Source organism: Saccopteryx leptura, chromosome 2 (genome assembly GCF_036850995.1).
Source record: "Saccopteryx leptura isolate mSacLep1 chromosome 2, mSacLep1_pri_phased_curated, whole genome shotgun sequence".
NCBI lineage: Eukaryota > Metazoa > Chordata > Mammalia > Chiroptera > Emballonuridae > Saccopteryx > Saccopteryx leptura.
In genome coordinates, this window is record NC_089504.1 from 281,898,099 (window position 1) to 281,917,903 (window position 19,805).

Sequence of the window (19,805 nt, forward strand, 5' to 3'; positions counted from 1 at the left end):
ACAACCAAGAAGGAAAACTTGAAACGAATTAAGATTTATTTTCTGTGGGCGAAAACACCGGGTCAGACTTTGCTGCTCCCTGGTGGTGGGCAGGAGTTGTTGCATTACCGGCCAATTGCCCTGTTGCCTTGGTAGCCCTTCCGTATCCCTTCACTTACGCCCAGGAAGTTAAGAAATGGCAAATTTACTTCCGCCTTGGAGGGCGAATCTTATCTGCAATGACTGATCCTTCACTATCAGTGAGTTGCTGAACACGTCTAGTTAGAAGGAATCAATATTTTACTGAAGACTATACTCATTCCCATTACTAGAATTATTAAAAAATATTGGGCTGCCATTAGGTGCCCTAAAATTAACAAAAAATAAACAAATTGAACATTTACTATATGCCAGATACTATTCTAAGCACTTTACATGTGTTAACTAATTAATTGCCACATAATCTTATGAGGTAGGTAATCTAATTAATTCTATTTTACAGATGAAAAAACTGAGGCTTTGGAGAAGTTCAGGAACTTGACTAAGGATGACTGATGACCTGGGTATTTCAAACCAAGCATTCTGCTCCACACACTTTAACAACACAGTATTGTTTCCTGAAGTTAAACGGAAGGTTACTACCTCTTCACATAACCATCCTCATGCTCCCAAATATCATCTGCGTTAAAAGTTTCTGAATTTCTTAATCTCTCTTTATATTTCATGAATTCCAGGCTCTCTGAGTCGTCCTCCTCTGGGGGAGGCTAGAATTTATCAATGTTGTTCCTAAAAGTTGGAGCTAGATCTGAACACAGTGTCTCATCTATGATCTGACCAGTGCATATCCTTATTTGAACAGTGTGCTTCTAGCAGTGCAGACTAATTATATTTGTGGAAACAGTTATCTCTTATTGAATTTGCCTATGTACCAGACCCTGTGCCAAGTGTTTTCTGGAAGAACCACATGTGGAAAATATTTTTATATCCCTTTTGTATGTGAATAATCTGAGGGTTAGAGAAGTTGGTTAATTTGGCCAATGACACACAACTAATAAGTAGCTGGGCTAATTGAGTCAAGGTTTTTCTCATTCTGAAACAAGGGCACTTAGCCATGAAGATATATTTTCCTCCCTTTGTCTCCATTTACCCCTGTCTCACACATTTGACCATTTAAAGCTCTGGTTACAGTAGAATGAAAAGTAACTTCTCTTTCCTCCAATTCAAAGCCTGCTCTGACCCTGTGGAAAATGCACTTCATTTACTAAGACAACATTAAAGCATTGCCTCCATCTGTTCTCCTCAGGTTCTAGGAGCTGCCAAATTTACCCTTTCCTTCCCTTCTGTGCAATCACACCCTGATTAAGACCTTCCCCTTTGCACTCTCATTTTCCACTCAGCTCCCTATCAGTCTTTTTAGTCTATCCTAACTCATTCCTTTCCCTCTTTCTCTGCTGTGCCTCTGTAATGCCAGTGACCAAGGCCAGACAGGTTTACATTGGATTCAGGAAGACAGTAGAGAAACTGTGGAGGCAGAAAGCATTGGGCCATTCCTGTTTAATAGAGTCTCACAATGGCAGATGAGCAAATAGGCCAGGGAAAACCTCTTCTCACAGCAGCAGGTGAACAAATAGCAAAAAATGGCCCTTCACAGTGATGGGCAGGCAATCTGCAATTTGCCCAGAGGGCAAGCACCATAGTCTTACGTAGACTATACTCAGGTGGTGCTGCCATGTGCTCACGCACTAATCAAGCAAAGTATATACAAGAGAGCAAGCCAAACAGCTGTTTTTCCAACATTCCACCCCTTTAGGGTTGCTTGCCTCACAATCTACACAACAGGTATCTTCCGCTATGGTCCCTGTGCCACGAGTGAGGTACATTACACAAACAGACTACAGCAACAACATAATTTATACAATAATTACAAAGGTGCCCTTCACAATGTCTCCCTGAGCACTCTTCTCAGAGTTAACTGGAGGCCCACTCTAGCCCCCTATCCCATGGTAGGTGAGAGGGCCTGTATTGCCCAGGGCTATGTCCATTGAAATCATAAAGTGTCCTTGGTGCATCTCTACAACTGAATGGGAGCAGCTTCCTGGTGCAAGAAGGCCTCCACAGGTGCTGTGGCACCCCCATCAAGGTCTCTTGTAGTACTGTACACAAACAGCATGTCCATCCAACAAAGGAGCCAATGTCCCCGTCTTGTCAAAGTCCCCACTTCAAGAGTCCATTATACCACTCAATTATCAGTTCAAATAGCACATCTGTCTGTATAAATCACCCAAGGTAAAAGTCCATTACAGGCAACTATCCATATAGCTCTTCGATAACAGACCTCAACATATTTCCGTAAGTGCTATGTCCATTGCCATAAACCCCATTCAAACACCTCAGCAAGCTCACAGGGCCTGGCAGGGTCAAACACATTCAAGGCCTGTGCTGCCTTGCAGTTTTCTTAGCAGCTGCTGCTGCTAAAAAAAGCACCGATTATCTTCTAATGCCAACACCTGCAGCACATTAAAAGGGGACCAGTAGATTGCCAATTTCACATGGTCCCTCCAGCACCCTGCCCATCCAATTGGACTGATCCCTCGGCCTTCCCCCTATTCAAACTGGAACAGCAGGTCTTGGGGATCCTCCTTTCCCTCAACTTTCTCCATAATATAATCTTTCAACCATGCAACCTAAACATCAGACATTTTCTTGGCAGCTAGCTGCAGGGGCCTCCTGCTTCCCCTACTTTTTCAGCAGCTCCATCTCTGTTGCAGCTTAAGCTGCTGCCAAGATCTAACAGATCTGCCATCCAATTTCTCTCTATCTTCCCCAGCTGCAATCAAATCTACCCACATCTGTGTTCAGGTAAGCTTTACAGGTCCATTTCGCTTCTTAGTTGCAGAGTAGGGGAGCAGTATGGCCAGCAGTCCACACAGCTTTATTATTCTGTGCTGCCTCCACCTCACCCAAATCTGCTACCATCTGTGTAACTGAGTTGATGGCCTGCCTAACCTAGAGGCTCAAGATAACCACTAGTGACCCCAAAAGGACTGATGGGGCACTACAGAGAATAAGGTCCTTCATCCCTGCCATAAACAAACACTTCCTCATCTGGAGCACAGGACCTCAGGTTTAAAGGAACATTTCTCAATACAGTTCCTGGAGGATCTGCTGCAACTCTGTATATGACTGCCACTGAGTCACTGCCCTGGCAAGTCACCAACATTCTGCCAGACTGCACAAACAGCAGCCATCACCCATTCTAATAGGGTATGGTTTTCTGGGTTGTCATGGCAGTTCTGAAGATGCTGCCTCAAAGAGGAGTGTGTGGTAATGGCAGCCAATTTCTCCACCTCTCTTCTGGAGAACATAATGCCATCCACTCCTATGTCCCACAACTGCAGCAATCAGGCTGCCAGGGACTTGGTGGGTTTCTGCCTGAATTTTTGCCCCTAACTCCATCAGCTCTGCCTGGGTGTAGGGCTGGATCACAAAGTACTCAACTACCTGTGGAAGGGGTTGTGCCTGCCCCTAAAGCACTCTTGGATACTGGGTTTTTACCTTCTGGGTGACTACTGGCTGGAGTCTGTGGATGGCAGTTTCAGTCCAAACCTCCTCAGAAGACTAAAAAATGACTACAACTGCTCAGAGCCACTCTGCTGGCATGAATGCAGGTCCTTGTTTGGTGACTCCTTCAGTTCTTGCAGCTGCTGGCTCTCAGCCTGAAGCTGAAGCTCAAACTTTTGAACCCACAATTGTTTCTCTAACAACTGTCACTGCAAACGTTCAATTTCCAAGGAAAATTGCAGCTCACAAACCTGTAATTCCTTCTCCAGATACCATTTTGGTCCCAGGCACTGTTGGGGTTCAGCCTGCATCTCACACTGCAGCTCTCAAGAGCGGTCAACTTCCTTCTGTAGCAACTGTTGCAGTTCACGCCACTGTTGGTGTTCAGTCTGCAGCTCATCCTGGAGGACTCAAACTTAGGCAGCCTCTCACACAGAGCTTTCAGTTTCTTCTCACAGGGCTGTAAAAAAATACCCAGCCCAACAGAATAGCCACAGGGAACCATATGCTGGGGAACACTAGCCATTCCTCTATCCCACCCTTCAAGTGTGTTGGTGGCTCCATACTGATCTGATTTGAATCCTGCCCATCATGCCAGATGTAATACCAGTGGCCAAAGCCAGGCAGGTTCACATTGGATTTGGGCAGATGGTAGAGGAACTGTGGACCCAGAAAGCATAGGGCCATTCTTGTTTAATAGAGTCTTGCAATGGTGAAAGATCAAACAGGCAGGGGAAACCTCTTTCCATGGCAGCAGGCAAACAAACAGCAAAAAATGGCCCCTCGATCTTCAATCCACCCTCAGGGAAAGCACCCACAGCCTTACATAGGCTATACACATGTGGTGCTGCCATGTGCTCATGCATCAATCAGGTAAAGTACAAGCAAGCAAGACTAACACAGATGTTTTTTCAACAGCATCTCAGCTACCAGTCCCTCTCACACCCTCAGGGTTTCTGGTTATACTGCCGCTGCATACAAGAATCTGCACTTGCTCCTTTGAAGTAGAATTTTTCCTAGTCTCTTTGCCTTGCTCTCCTTTTTTTACTCCCTCCACTAGTCAGGGGAAAGGTTCCCACATCCCCCCCCCCCCATATGCCCCTTTCATGCTTTCTTGGGAACCAGCTCAAATCCTGTCTTCTCTAGAAAGAAGACATTGCTAAGGGAAACAGAGATTCTCTTCTCCTCTGAATCTCTCAATAGTGATTGTCCCCCATGGGTAGATCTCTGTAAGGGTAAAAAGTGCATCCTTTCACAAACCTGGCTCTCCTTCTGGAAAGGCCAGTGGCTCAGTTTTAGAAAATTTTCCCTTTCTCTACTGTTCTGCCCCTTCTTTCCAATAGACCCTGGGTGAAAGGTCCCAGGTTCTCTTCCTTGGGCTGTGTCCCATTTTAAGAGTGATATTTAGTATTTTGTCTTGGATGCAGGGAGGTTCACACTAAAGGGAAAAGTTCTCTCTGATGGTTTTCTTGCTAGAACTTTTGCAACATAACAATTTCAGCACTCTGCAAATTCTCTCCTCATTTTGCAAAGTTGACGTTTTCCTTGATATTGGTTCTGAAGCTGGTTCTGGTGGGGTTCGTGTATGGTATCATATAAAAAGCATTCTATAAAACCCAAACTTGGAGAAGCTTCAGCTTTTGCAGTATGCTTTATTTGGAGTTGATATAGAAGGTTGCTTACAGGTTGTAGATATCTCATTTCTCTCTGTCTTGCCAAGGAAAAAGTCCAGTCTTGTCTTCAAAAAACCCATCCTAAAAACCAAAAATTTGGATGTTCTGTGCCATGGGTTAGTCTATATCAAAGCTTAGTCCAGTCCATGCACTGCTCAAAGCTTGTATTTGCGAGATCATTCTGCTGCCAGCCCACGTAACCTGGCTGCAAATGTGACTAGCACATTTCTTTTACAGAAGAGGGAAAAATGGGTAGAAAGGACTGGAACTCTATTAAACCCACGTTTATATTTTGGGCTGGGAAGGACTAGCTTTTCTTTAATCCAAACAATCAGTTTCTTTTAAATTTCACAGGCTTGCATAGAATCCTCTCACTAACCAATCTTATTTCTAGACCTCTGTGTTTCATGTCCTCTGTCCAATTTTGACTTCCATTGTGCATGTTCTAAAATGGAAGAATGTCCCCCTTGCTCCCCACAGCACCAGAGAGACAGTGTCCTGGGGGAACTTCTCCCAAACCTGAATCCCAAGGGTTAAAGGTACGATGGACTTCTGAGGACACAATGGTTTTCTGAAATGTGCATTAGGCCTATGAATGTGTTCAGCCTTCTAGCAAATAAAGCTAAATAGAATGTTGTAGTTTCCTACTAAAGCAGGGCTTTATTAAACTTTAACATTTTGACTTCTTCCAGCAACCTTTTTCTCCCTTAATAACTAGCTAACTGACTACACTAATACTTTCTCTCCTCTATAAAGTGTTAGCTGACCCTCAGGAAGATTTAGGACTTTTCTGTACTACTATCTCACCTTATATAAATAGCTGTTCTTAGTATGGCAGCTATGTTATTGGATTGGGGTTTCCTATTTGTGCCAAGATGTCACCATTCCATCTTTGAATTCCATACATCTAAGATGGAGCCTGATACACAGTGTTCAAAAATGTTAAATGAGCCAATGACTAAAAAATAAAAAAAATAAGTAGAATACCTAAGCAAGACTGAATGTACACTTCTGGGAGTGTATGTGAGTTTCTAGGACTATGTGACAATGTGTGTTTGTGTTTATTTATTTTATTTATATATTTACTATTCCTGCACCTCCTCCTATTTGGGGACCATCAACTCGTTTTCTACTGTATTTCTAAGGGTTTGTGTGTCTCTTTTTCCTTGCATGAGTTTGAAGCCTATGCTAAGTACTGTGTAACACCTTCTTGAAATGTAATTTTTATGTGTTTGTGATTTTAAGAAAAGAATGACTTTGTCAGTATAATAATGGCTAAATCTAATTACTATTTTTGTAAAATGGGATAGTAAGAGCCTGCTCTTTATAGAGCTCTGCTTCTGTTGTGTGCATGTATTGTGCATATAAGCATGTGAATATGAGTGTGTGTATGTGGGTGTATTGAAAGGCTATATTCCTGGAGAATGATCTGTTGTCGATGGTGGTCTGAGTGATAAGCTTAATTTCTCTGACTTCAAGAAATTTACAACATGCTTGGAGGGGACTTAGATTCAAATGTAATTATTCTTATAACAGAATAAAGTACTAAATTACTCACAAAAGGCAATTGGATAATACATGATAAAAACTTAATTCCTCAAAAACTTAAAAATCCAACTGCCTTTTGACCCAGCTATACCACTTTTAGGAATATACCCCAAGAACACCATAGCACTGTTTCAAAAGGAGAAATGCACCCCCATGTTTATGGCAGCATTGTTCACAATAGCGAAGATCTGGAAACAGCCCAAGTGTCCATCAGTGGACGAGTGGATTAAAAAGCTTTGGTACATATATACTATGGAATACTACTCAGCCATAGAAATGATGACATCAGATCATTTATAACAACATGGATGTACCTTGATAACATTATACTGAGCAAAATAAGTAAATCAGAAAAAACTAAGAACTATATGATTCCATACATAGGTGAGATATAAAAATGAGACTCAGAGACATGGACAAGAGGGTGGTGGTTACAGGGAGTGGAGGGGCACAAAGAAAACCAGTTAGAAGGTGACAGAAGACAATTGGATTTTGGGTGATGGGAATGCAGCATAATCAAATGTCAAAATAACCTAGAGATGTTTTCTCTGAACATATGTACCCTGATTTATCAATGTCACCCCATTAAAATTAATAACAAAAAATAAATAAATGAAAAGGGAAAAAAATGAGATGTAGGGACATGGACAAGAGTGTGGTGGTTACAGGAGGTGGGGAGGAGAAGGTAGAGGGTGGGGGAGAGGAGGGGCACAAAGAAAACCAGATAGAAGGTGACAGAAGACAATTTGACTTTGGGTGATGGGTATGCAACATAATCAAATGTCAAAATAACCTGGAGATGTTTTCTCTGAACCTATGTACCCTGATTGATTAATGTCACCCCATTAAAATGAATTTAAATAAATAAATAAAATTCTAAAACCAAAAGCAAACAAAGCTTAATTGTGCAGTAAAATAAACAAGTGCAAAGAAGTCAGTGGGGTAAAGATGAGCTTGGGTTGGAACCACCAGAAAATTCTTATAAAAATAGAGATCGTTTTTCACTTTGTTCTTTGTTCATTGTAAAATATTGAAAATAACTTCCATTGAAAAGCTCAACAGAATAGTTTTAGGGTACTTTAGCTGTCCTTTCCTCAGCTAATAAGAATGTTTTGACCTAGTTCTCTTTCATGTTGAGGCCCAAATTCCCCAAGGGCTTGATGCCAGTGAGGTGAGGCCAGAGTCAGAGGATTCCTTCCTCCAAGTAGGTCCCTGTGCCCCACTAAGGCAAACAATGTTTGTCTCTTACCTGAAATTTTTTTAGTATCATAATTTTCTGAGTATAAGTCTTTTATGTTCTTGTTTAAATTTATTTTTAGGTATTTTATTTATTTTTTGTTGTTTTAATAGTAAATGGGGTTGTTTTTTTTAACTTTCCTATCTGACAATTCATTATCTATATAAATAAAAATGTAAATGTTTGTTTGTTCAAAATCTTAAATCTCTGACAGTTCTTCACCGATTGCTTTGAAATTTTGAAACAATGTTGCATTTCAATACACACTCTTTTTTTATATACCTACTATTATATAGATATAGATGTCGCACCTGTGACAGGTAAAAACATGCTTCTTTTTTGAAACACAGCGCCATCTGTTGGACATAAGCAACACATGCTACACTAAATATTTTACAATTCCATTTTAATGTTTTCAAGTTTCAACCGTGCAACCAGACTTGAGGATGCACGGTTCGGTTATGAGCATGGCAATTGCGTTCTGCAGCTTCAGATCTGCTTTGTTCTCAACAGAATGAATGCAACAGGCTGAGAGCGGCTAAACGACATCAATGAGAGACAGCAGATCAGTGTCAAACATGACTCTGCTCAGCAATCACGCGATTACAATCACCTTGAATTTTGGTACAACCCAGCTGATGATTATAGTTTGAGCCGGCATGTTCTCATCAGCACTATGACTGAAGTGTGTCCTTATTGCAAGGTTCTGAAATTTAATGGAGAAATGAAAGGAATGTGTTGTGCCATCAGAAAAATTAAACTGCCTCAACTTGGAGAACCGCCAGAGCCATTAAAAACTTTGCCTGCCTGATATACCACTGAATCAAAGCATTTCCTATCAGGAAATAGAACTCATGCTTCCAAATGACGTCATTCAGTCCAGAAATCGTAACAACTCAATTCATGCTAACTTTCAAAGTGAAAGGACAAATTTGTCATAAAGCCAGCTCCCTGCTTCTATTCCCAGATGGTCAACATAAATTCCTACAAATATATTTTATCGGTGATGGCAATGATGAATTGAATGCACACTGTGGAATTTTTACAGGCATAAAAAGGTCCATCATTTCCCAACTGCAAGAGCTTCTTCATGAAAAAAATAATTTAGTGCGTTTGTTCAAAACAGCAATTGACATGATGCCATCTGATACACACAAGATTATTATTCATGCTGACAAAACAGCTGCTAGAGAACATGTATGAAGATTCAATGCTCCAACTATAGATGAAGTGGCAATTGTTAAAGTTGGAGATCAATTCCAACCTAGAGATATTGTTCTTCATCAGAGAAACAATCAATTGACAAAATTGCAGAAACTCATCGATACTATGATGCCCTGCAATATCCAATCATTTTCTGGGATGATGCTGATTGATATCACTTCAATGTTAAGATGATAAATCCAGTCAGTGGCGAAGAAACAAATATGAAATGCAGAGCAATGAACTATTATTCATACTGATTAATGATTCGAGAGAATGAAGACAATTACATTTTGAAATGCCATCAATTGTTTCACCAATACACCATAGATATGTATGCAAAAATCAAAACAGAACATTTGATATTCATCCAATTGAATCAGACCAAGCTTTGCTCTAAAGAATAAGTTCATATGCGAGATGCAGTTGTAAATGACGGTAACACAACTAACATTGGAAGACTAACGATTTTGCCATCTTCATATACAGGCAGTCCACGTCATATGCATGAGTATGCTCAAGATGCAGTTGTGTATGTTCATCACTACAGGCGTCCAGACTGGGACAATATACAACAGCTCTTACTTCCTGGCCAATCGCTGGTGGATTGGCATGACATCACAGCACGTGTTTTCAGACATAAGCTGAAATCGCTGATGGATTTCATGGTAAAATATGAAGTGTTTGGGTCTGTGTGCTGTAAAAAATTAATGAGCAACATCGTAGAAGCAACAATCTTTACAGGATCTTTCAAAGGTAAAGATGTCCTCATTCCTCACATTCCTATGATTCCAATGAATATGCCATTTCAATTTAAGAGATTGCAATTCCCAATTTGATTGGCATTTTCAATCACCATCAACAAAGCTCAGGGCCAATCTTTAGAATTGTGCAGTTTACATCTAGACACAGATTGCTTCTCACATGGACAATTATATGTTGTGTGTTCTAGACTCGGCAAACCAGACAATCTCTATATCTGCACAGACAATGTAACAAAAAAAAAGTATTGTTTACCCACAGCATTGTGAAATTAAACGTTTTAAAAACGTGCACTTTCTCTTTTCTTTCTTTTCCATTTAACCAGACTGAGCCACAGCAACACGTGGCTGGATACAGCTAGTTAGTGTATAAAAATGCCACTGATTTCTGAATATTAATTTTATGTCCTGCCACTTCACTGAATTTGTTTATCAGGTCAAGTAGTATTTTTTAGCAGACACCTTAGATTTTTCTATGTGTAGTATCATATCATTCAGTTTGGATGCCCTTTATTTTTTATACTTGTCTGATTGCTATGGCTAGGACTTCCAGAACTATGTTGAATAAGAGTGGTGAAAGGGGACACCCCTATCTTGTTCCTGATCTTAGGAGGATTACTTTAAGTTTTTGTCCATTGAGTATGATGTTGGCTGTTTGTCATAAATGATATTTATTATGCTTGAGTGTGTTCCCTATATTTCCATTGTGTTGAGAGTTTGATCATAAATGTATGCTAGATCTTATTAATTTTTTCCCTGCATCCATTGATATGATCATGTAATTTTTATCCTTCATTTTGTTTACATAATAAATTGTGTTTATTGACTTGCAAATATTGTACCAGCCTTGCCTCCCTGGAATAAATCCCACTTGAATATGGTGTATGATCTTTTTAATGTATTGATTGATCCAGTTTGCTAATATTTTGTTGAGAATTTTAACACCTACGTTCATCAGTGGTATTTCTATTTACTGTTAGTGCCTGGTTTTTGAATTAGGATAATTCTTGTCTTGTAAAATAAGCTTGAAAGCCTTCCCTCCCCCTGATTTTTTTTTTTTTTTTGGAATAGTTTGAGAAGAATAGATGTTAGTCTTCCTTGAATGTTTGGTAATATTCACCAGTAAAGCAATTATGTCCAAGACATTTGTTTGCTGGGAGTTTTTTGATAACTATTTCAATGTTATTTGTTGGAATCAGTCTGCTCAAGTATTCTTATTTTTCCAGATTCAGTTTTGGAAGAGTGTATGTTTCTAGGTACTTATCCTTTTCACCTAGGTTGTTCAATTTTTTTGGCATATAGTTCTTCATGGTATTTTCTTACAATCCTTAGTATTTCTGTGATGTCAGTTGTTACTTCTCCTCTTTATTTAGTTGGGTTCCCTCTTTTTAATTTTTTTTTATTTTAGTGAGAGAGAGGGACAGATAGGGACAGACAGGGAGGGAGAGAGATGAGAAGCATCAATTCTTTGTTGCAGCACCTTAGTTGTTCATTGATTGCTTTCTCAAATGTGCCTTGACTGGTGAGGAGCTCCAGCCGAGTCAATGACCCCTTGCTCAAGCCAGTGATCTTGGGTTCAAGCCAGCAACCTTGGACTTCAAGCCAGCAATCTTTGGGCTCAAGCCAGTGACCATGAGGTCATGTCTATGATCCCATGCTCCAGCCAGTGACCCTATGCTCAAGCTAGTGAGCCTGTATTCAAGCCAGAGACCTTGGGGCTTTGGACCTGGGTCTTCTGCATTCCAAGTTGATGATCTATCCACTGCATCACCACCTGGTCATGCCCTCTATTTTTTTTTTTGGATGAGTGTGGTTAAACGTTTGTCAATTTTGTTTACTTTTTCAAAGAATCAGTTCTTGGTTTCATAGATATTTTTTATTGTTTTTGTTTTAATTTTTATGTCATTTATTTCCATTCTGATATTTATTATTTCTTTCCTTCTACTTCCTCTATATTTGTTTGTTTTCCTTTTTCTACCTTTTTTAGGTGCAGGATTAGATTGTTTTTCAGATTTTTCTTGCTTCTTGAGGTAGGCCTGTAATGTTATAAACTTCCCTCTCAGAACTGCTTTCACTATGTCCATTACATTTAGGGTTGTTGTATGTTCATTTTCATTTGTTTCAAGAAACTTTTTTATTTCTTCCTTGATCTCATTGTTAACCCATTTGTTATTTAGCCCCCAAGTGTTTGAATGGTTTTCAGTTTTTTTATTGTAGTTGATTTTTAGTTTCATGACATTGTCATCACAGAAGATGGTTGATATTAATTCAGTCTCTCTAAATTTATTGAGACTTGTTTTGTGTCCTAACATGCAGTCTATCCTAGAAATGTACCATGTGCACTTAAAAAGAATGAATATTCTGCTGCTTTGGAGTAAAATGGTCTAAAGATATCAATTAAATCTTGTTGATATAATGTATCAATTAAGGTCACTGTTTCATTGTTGATTTTCTGTCTATCCATTGATATCAAGGGGATGTTAAAATTCCCTAATAATACTGTATTGTTGTCAGTCTCTTATGTTCATCAAAATCTGTTATATATTTGGGTGCTCCAATAAGGTGCATAGATATTTACAATGGTTATATCCTCTTGTTGAATCACTGCCTTTATTATTTTGTAGTGACTTTTTTTTTTATGATAGCTTTTGTTTAAAAAACTATTTTGTCAGATATAGGTATTGCTACTCCAGCTTTTATTCATTTCTATTTGCATGAAATTTCTTTTTTTGATGCCTTCACTTTCAATCTGTGTGTATTTTTGTTTTGTTTTGTTCTGGGGTGGATCTGTTGTAGATAAAATATATACAGGTCTTCTTATCCATTCAGTACCCTATGTGTTTTGGTTGGAGTATTTAATCCATTTACACTTAAGGTTATTGTTGAATGTACTTATTTATTATTATTTTATTCTTTAAACCTATAATCCTGTTTCTTTTTATTTCTCTTTTTCCTTTTGTCTTTTTATAACAGGACTTTTAACATTTCTTGCAATACTAGATTGATGGTAATAAATTTATCTTTTTTTTTTTTTTGGTCTGGAAGCTCTTTATTTCACCTTCACTTTTAAATTGAACAGAGTAGTCTTGGTTGTAGGAGTTTTTTTTTGTTTGTTTGTTTGTTTTTTAACAGTTGAATATTTCTTGCCAGTCCCTTCTGGTTTGAAGTGTTTCTGTTGAGAAATCAGATTATAGCTTAATGTGCTTCATTGTAGGTAATTAATTGCTTTTCTCTTGCAGCTTTTAGGATTCTTTCTTTATCTGTAATTTTTGGCAATTTAATTATGATATGTTTTGATGTAGCCTCTTTGGGTTCATCTTGTTTGGGACTCCTCATGATTCTTGAACTTGTGTGACTTTTTTCTTAACCAGGTTAAGGAAATTTTCAGGTATAATTTCTTTAAGAAGTTTCTCTATCCCTTGTTCTTTCTTTCTTCTTCAGAGACCCCTATGATGTAAATGTTGTTTTGTTTGATGTTGTCATAGAGGTCTCTTAGACCTTTCTTAGCCTTCTTGAGCCTCTTTTCTTTTTGTTGCTCTGCTTTTGTGCTTGATGTTATCTTGTCTTATGGATCGTTGATCCAATCCTCCACTTTTCCAACCTGTTGTTGATTCCTTTGGTACAGTCTTTATTTCAGATATTGTATTTCCCATTTCTGATAGGTTTTTTTTTACAGTTTCAATTTTTTTTAATGCTAACTATCTTTTTGTTTAAGCTCTCACTGTGATTATCCATTCTTACTCTAAGATCCTTAAGAATCTTTTAGCATCTTTATTTTTAAAACTTTATTTATTCATTTTAGAGAGGAGAAAGAGAGAGACAAGGGGAGAAAGGAGCAGGAAGCATCAACTCCCATATATTCCTTGACCAGGCAAGCCCAGGGTTTCAAACCAGCGACCTTGGTGTTCCAGGTCAATGCTTTATCCACTGTGCCACCACAGGCTAGGATGATCCTTGAGAATCTTAATAATCATTGTGTTAAACTCTGCATCTGTTAGTTTGGTTACTTCATTTTATTTAATTCTTTTCCTGGAGATTTCTCTCATTGATTCATTTAGGCATAGTTATTTTCCTGCACATTTTGTCTTTGTATTAAGTAACTCTGCTCTAACTCCTAAGTTTGTTGTGATGTCTTTATAAGAAAGTGGACTCAGCCCTGGCCGGTTGGCTCAGTGGTAGAGCGTCGGCCTTGCATGCGGAAGTCCCGGGTTCAATTCCCAGCCAGGGTGCACAGGAGAAGCGCCCATCTGCTTCTCTACCCCTCCCCCTCTCCTTCCTCTCTGCCTCTCTCTTCCCCTCCCGCAGCCAAGGCTTCATTGGAGCAAAGATGGCCCAGGCGCTGGGGATGGCTCCATGGCCTCTGCCTCAGGCACTAGAGTGGCTCTGGTTGCAACAGAGTGATGCCCTGGATGGGCAAAGCATCGCCCCCTGGTGGGTGTGCCGGGTGGATCCCGGTCGGGCGCATGCGGGAGTCTGTCTGACTGCTTCCCCGTTTCCAGCTTCAGAAAAATACAAAAAAAAAAAAAAAAAAAAAAAAAAAAAAGAAAAAAAAAAAAAAAGAAAGTGGACTCAGTGGTACAAACTTTCAGACCATTTGAGCTCCTTGCTCTAGGAATATTTCTTTAGGCTTATATTTACCCTCCTGTTGTATGGGGATCTTGAATGCTGTTGGCCCCCTCCTGGGTGGGGTTATCTTTCAGGTTGGCTGCCTTAAGGGTCAACCTTGATCATGCATATTAAATGCTGTGCAGTGGTTGTTTGCTGGGGCATGATTATTCTCAGGAGGGGCTGGTGTCTGCTGGACTTCCCATTTGCTGCTTGTATGGCTGGTTGAATCTAGCACTGATGTGGTCTGCCACCCACAACTGGTTGTATTGGTTCTGGGTCCTCTTGGGCTGGGTTCAGACATGGGTTGATATTAGATGTCGTTTATAACCTGCTGTGGGCTACCTGTCTGGAACTACCACTCTGTTCAATGGTTGTGTTTGCATCTTCTGTGACTGGGTGTGTGTAGGAGGGGCAAACCTGTGTATAAGAATGGACTTCTCAACTTAGAGTTGAGAGCAACTCTATAAAATTGTCCAAGCTCCTCAAGATTTGCTTCCACTTTTTCAGCTGTTCTACCTACTCTTGCAGATTTCTGATCTTTCTGCAGAAAGACTGTAGAGTGGGCTCAGACTAACCTCATCCTGCTAACCCCTCCACAGGTTGTAATCTTGGTTAAGGCAGCTTAGGTCATAAGGAAAATGTTAGTGGAATACCCTACTTAAAGGGTATCTTGGTCAGGTGCTCAGTACAGTGGCCACTACTTCTGAGATTAATCCCTCAGCCATTGCTGGATATTTCAATTCTATATCTCCCCAGAGAGGTGAGAAATAGGTTCAGGTTTGGTGGGACTGACAGTTCCTTATATAGAAGTTCTTTCAGTTGAGGAGCCCCTGGTCTCAGGGAGGAAGACTGAAAGAGTCTTCCACTTGGGCTGACTGTGGTCTTTTCACCAGGAGGTGGCTAAACTCTTCAACCAGTTTCAACAATAAGCTCCAAGGAACTCACACTTTGAATGTCTGAGCTCTAAGCTTCTTACCCTTCCCCCTATGCAACTGAGCCCAGCGGGGCTAAGTATGTGGGACTTAGGCTGGTTGACTGTGAGGTTCTACCTCATCTAATGCATGTGACCTGCTGTGCAGGTACTGACCACAGAAAGCAGAATTCACCTCAACTAGGTTTGGTACCTGACAAACTTTTTCTTTGGACATGCTGCTAATAATGTTAGTGGTATCCTACTCTGATGTCTGTATCTGGTCACTGGATGAATTGGTATTGGGCTTCTTATGAGAAAACCTGGTGTAAACCAGTATATAATACCGTCACTGAGTGGCCCAGAGAAACTGGTTTGGAGTTATAAATTAGCCAAGTTTGTGGCTGCTTTTGCTGGTCTCAGGTGCACATGGAAGGACCAAGCTGCACACCTAGACTAGCTTTTACCAGCACCAGGCTTAGTGAGTATGTCAGCAAAAAACCCAATGTTCCCTGAAATCTGTCTCTTGCTGCCTCTCTGTGCTGGCTGCTTATTAGGCTGGGCCCCTGTAAAAACCTATAGTGGAAATAGAGTCTGGGGCTAGTCAGGTGTCAAGACAGGTGGTTGGTGTGGCTCCCATCCCAGAGCCCCAGGTGATCTGTCCTGAATTTTTTCTCAGATCTCAGTAGTATGTGGCCACTACAAGTCCAGTGGATGTGGCCTCTATAACCCAGAGATTTGGTCTACCAACAGCCCAGACAGTTTCTAGTGAATCTCCCATGAGGGAAAAACACCAGTCATATTCTTGGGAAAGTGGGAAGAATAGCTCCAGCTTCAATGCCAGACAACTGTGTCACTGTCATTCCCTGAATCTTTTCAATCTCTTGCTTCCTAGTCAAGATTGCTTACTTCTCAGCAGGGTCCTATCTCCATTAGATGTGACAAAAGAGATTCCCAAGGGTGGGGTAGTTTCTTTCCCCCAGTTGATGCCACACAGAAAGGAGGGCTCCACCCAAGAAAGATGGTGACTGCAGTACTGGCAAATGACCCAGCACAGAGGTCCTGGTGGCTGTCTCCAGTGGTGGAGTTTAGCTGGTTTGCACCAGTTCAGCAGAACTGATGTCTAATTTTTGGTTGAGTTTAGTGAACCAGTTGTGAAAATGGCACTTGTAATCAGGGTTCTTTCTAAGGTGGGCTCTTGAGCAGCTGCCCAATGTGGAAATCACATATTTACATTCTTTTCTCTTTTTTAATGTTCATCTGTGTAATAGTGTGTCCTAAGCACTGGTAGTAATGTTCATTACATCCAGAGGTGAAAAACATTGCAAGTGAGAATGCCAATCAAGAAGCAATATGGAAATATCTTAAATAACAGTTTTATTGTTTTTTGTCAGGTATTATTTAATATTTTTTAATTAATATTTTAAAATTTTTTCTTATAACATAATCTAGTTTTATGTCCCTCTTTTATTGTCCTTATTTAAGTATTAAATGCATGAAATAATAAACTACTTTTTGGTATATATATATTTAATCTTAAAATGGTCATTAGGGCAGAGAATTGGTTGTTAAATTATTTGAATCCCACCACTGGCTGTCAGCTCATTATATCTTCCCCAGGGCCACCAATCTCAGACTCTCTTCACATAACTCTAGTCTTCTCAGCACAACCTCCACCAGAGCTCAGGGTAAATGGCTGTGAATCAGATTTTCTACAATGGCCCTTTAAGAGGGTACTTGCATCCTTGAGAGTTCCTGTCTCTTTTTGGCAGACAGAACTCTTGCTGTTTTTCACAGTGGAATTTTATGTGGGCACCTCTTCTAGGCTGTGGTACTCTAGGCTGAGGAGCCTGTCCTGGGGCTTAGGGTTAACCACCTCCACAGATGAAATGTCCCTCTGTACCCTCAGCTGCCACTTGGGAGCAGGACCAGCACTTTTTGCATCTCTGTACTTCCTACAAGTCTTGATGTGTTTTCTTTGAATCCTCAGTTATTAGACTCTTCTTCATTTAGTCCTGAGTTGGTTTTTCAGGATGACTGTTCTTAAATTTAGTTATAACTCCAGTTTGGTCCTGGGGGGAGATGAGTGGAACATCTTCCTACTCTGTTACCATCTTGGATCCCCTCTATTCTGCTTTTTATTACATGTATTTCAGTGTGGAGTAGAGAGGCTGTGACATAATCTGAGGTGTGGCTAGATTACCTTGGATATTTTAATAAAAGTCTTTCCACAAGATGGCACTGATAGCTTTTTCTTGTTCATCTTTTTCTGTCCTTCTGAAAAATTTGTAATTTGTATACTGTTACAGAACATACCATGACTGAAATCTCATTATTTACTAATTGAATTCTTGCACTTCTGACAATTCTATTGCTTTCATGGCACTTAAAATTATCTTTTTCCTTTAGACCACTCAGTAAGCACATTGAGACTTTATGCTAGGATAGTGATGAGTGGTGCCTTATACCAGAAGCTATGATTTGAGGATTTGGAAATGGGGAAGAATTTGGGGGCTAGGCTTTAGTTTTTTGTAAAACCATTCAACAGAGGCAGTTGAGAGAAGAATCAGAGAAGAGGTACACTCAGGTAAGAACCAACTTTGTGATCCATACCATTTCGTAGAACTCTCTCACTTCTACTATTCATGCTGCTACTAATTTTGATTTGCTTTAAATCTGAAAGAACTAAGTTACTGGAAATCTTTGCATTGCAGTTTTCATAGTATAAATGTCAAAATTGAAAGAAACCTCAAGGAACCTCCTGGTTTTACTACTTCATTTCTAGGTGGGAAAAGTAATGATCACTCAGTTGGTTCAGACTAAGACTCAATCCATTCTATCCAACATCACTGGGTCAGTAATATTTGTGATCTAGACCAAGTCATTTAAACTTTCTAAGCCTCAGTTTCTTCGTCTACAAAATATAGATGTCTGTAATGACATAGATTATTAAGGATTATTGATAGAGTTGAATAATCCAGGAATATTTATATATCACCTAGAAAAGTGCTGGCACATAATTGGTGCTCAGAAGATGGAAGCTACTGCTACTACCATCATAGTCACAAGATGATTTAGAGCTGATGACAATAAATGAAGAAATTACATTTATGTTTTGAAATATCTTTAATAAAAAGAACAATCATAGGATGCTGTGTTGGCAGAATTCTAAAATGGTCTAAAATGACCCACACCCTTTGAGAAGAATATATTACTTTCATGATTGTTATGTTACAAAAGGGGACCATGTGGCAAGGTGGCCTCTCTGATCTGAGTGGTTTCCAGCTAATAGATACTAAGAAAGCAGGGACTTCAGTGCTACAATTGAAGGAAATAAATTCTGCCAACCTGAATGATCTTGGAAGAGAACCTAGCCTCAGTGGAGAGCCTCGCTAGCATCTTAATTTCAGCCTGAGAAGACCCTGGGCAGAGGATCCAGCTAACTAGTAACTGAACTACAGAACTGTGAGATAATAAATGGGTATTTTTTTAGCCACTAAGTTTGTGGCAGTTCATAAGTTATAAATTTTTATTCACTATGTTGTATACCTGAAACTAATATAATATTAAATGTCAATTGCAATTGAAAAAAATAAAATAATAGAGAACATTAATACATTTTCATAGCTTTAATATGCTGATTTCAATACTAGACCTTAGACATTTCTAAACTGTCTTATTTTTTCCCATTGATGTGACAGGTAGAGAGAGAGAGAGAAGCATCAACTCACTGTTCTACTTAGTTGCTCCATTTAGTTGTACACTCATTGATTGGTTTTCATATGTGCCCCGACTGGGATCAAACCTGAAACATTGATATGCCAGGACAACACTCTCTCCACTGAGGCATCTGACCAGGGCCTTAAACTATCTTATTTCTTGTCTCTTTCCTTTAAGTCTTCCAATCTTGAAAACTATAGATCCAGTGCAGACTCAACAGAGTTCAGGAATAGTCAATATCTGATTCTCTCTAGGCAACTTCTCAGATCCTGGCTGTTCCTAACCATCTCTAAACCAGTGATTTTCAAACTGTGATCCACAGTTGAGAAGAACTGGCATCTCAGGCCCTGCCCCAGACCTGTGAGATCCCCAGGTAGTTCATATGCACAGCTATGTTTGAGAAGCCCTGTTGTAAGATCATCTTGTCCTGCAACTCTCTGTCCTTTCTGCTTGATAAGCATTGGTAGACCCTAAAACATGGCCTGGCCACAGGGTGCCATGGACATCTCTAGGCATCTTCTCTTTGAAGCTGAGAAATTTTGGCTGAGCTGAGCTGTGGGCAAAGAATCAAATCAGCACAGGGTGAGGTCTAAAGAAGTCTAATT

At 39.8% G+C, this 19,805-nt stretch overlaps 1 long non-coding RNA gene and 1 other non-coding gene across 2 annotated transcripts in view; one reads left to right on the forward strand and one right to left on the reverse strand.

The window, feature by feature from the left end:
- The window catches only part of LOC136390922 (uncharacterized), a 219,888-nt gene that overhangs the window by 144,123 nt on the left and 55,960 nt on the right, over window positions 1-19,805 (reverse strand). The window lies entirely within an intron of this gene.
- TRNAA-UGC (transfer RNA alanine (anticodon UGC)) lies at window positions 14,116-14,191 on the forward strand. Its single transcript has one exon. It is a non-coding gene; the product is annotated as a tRNA-Ala (tRNA).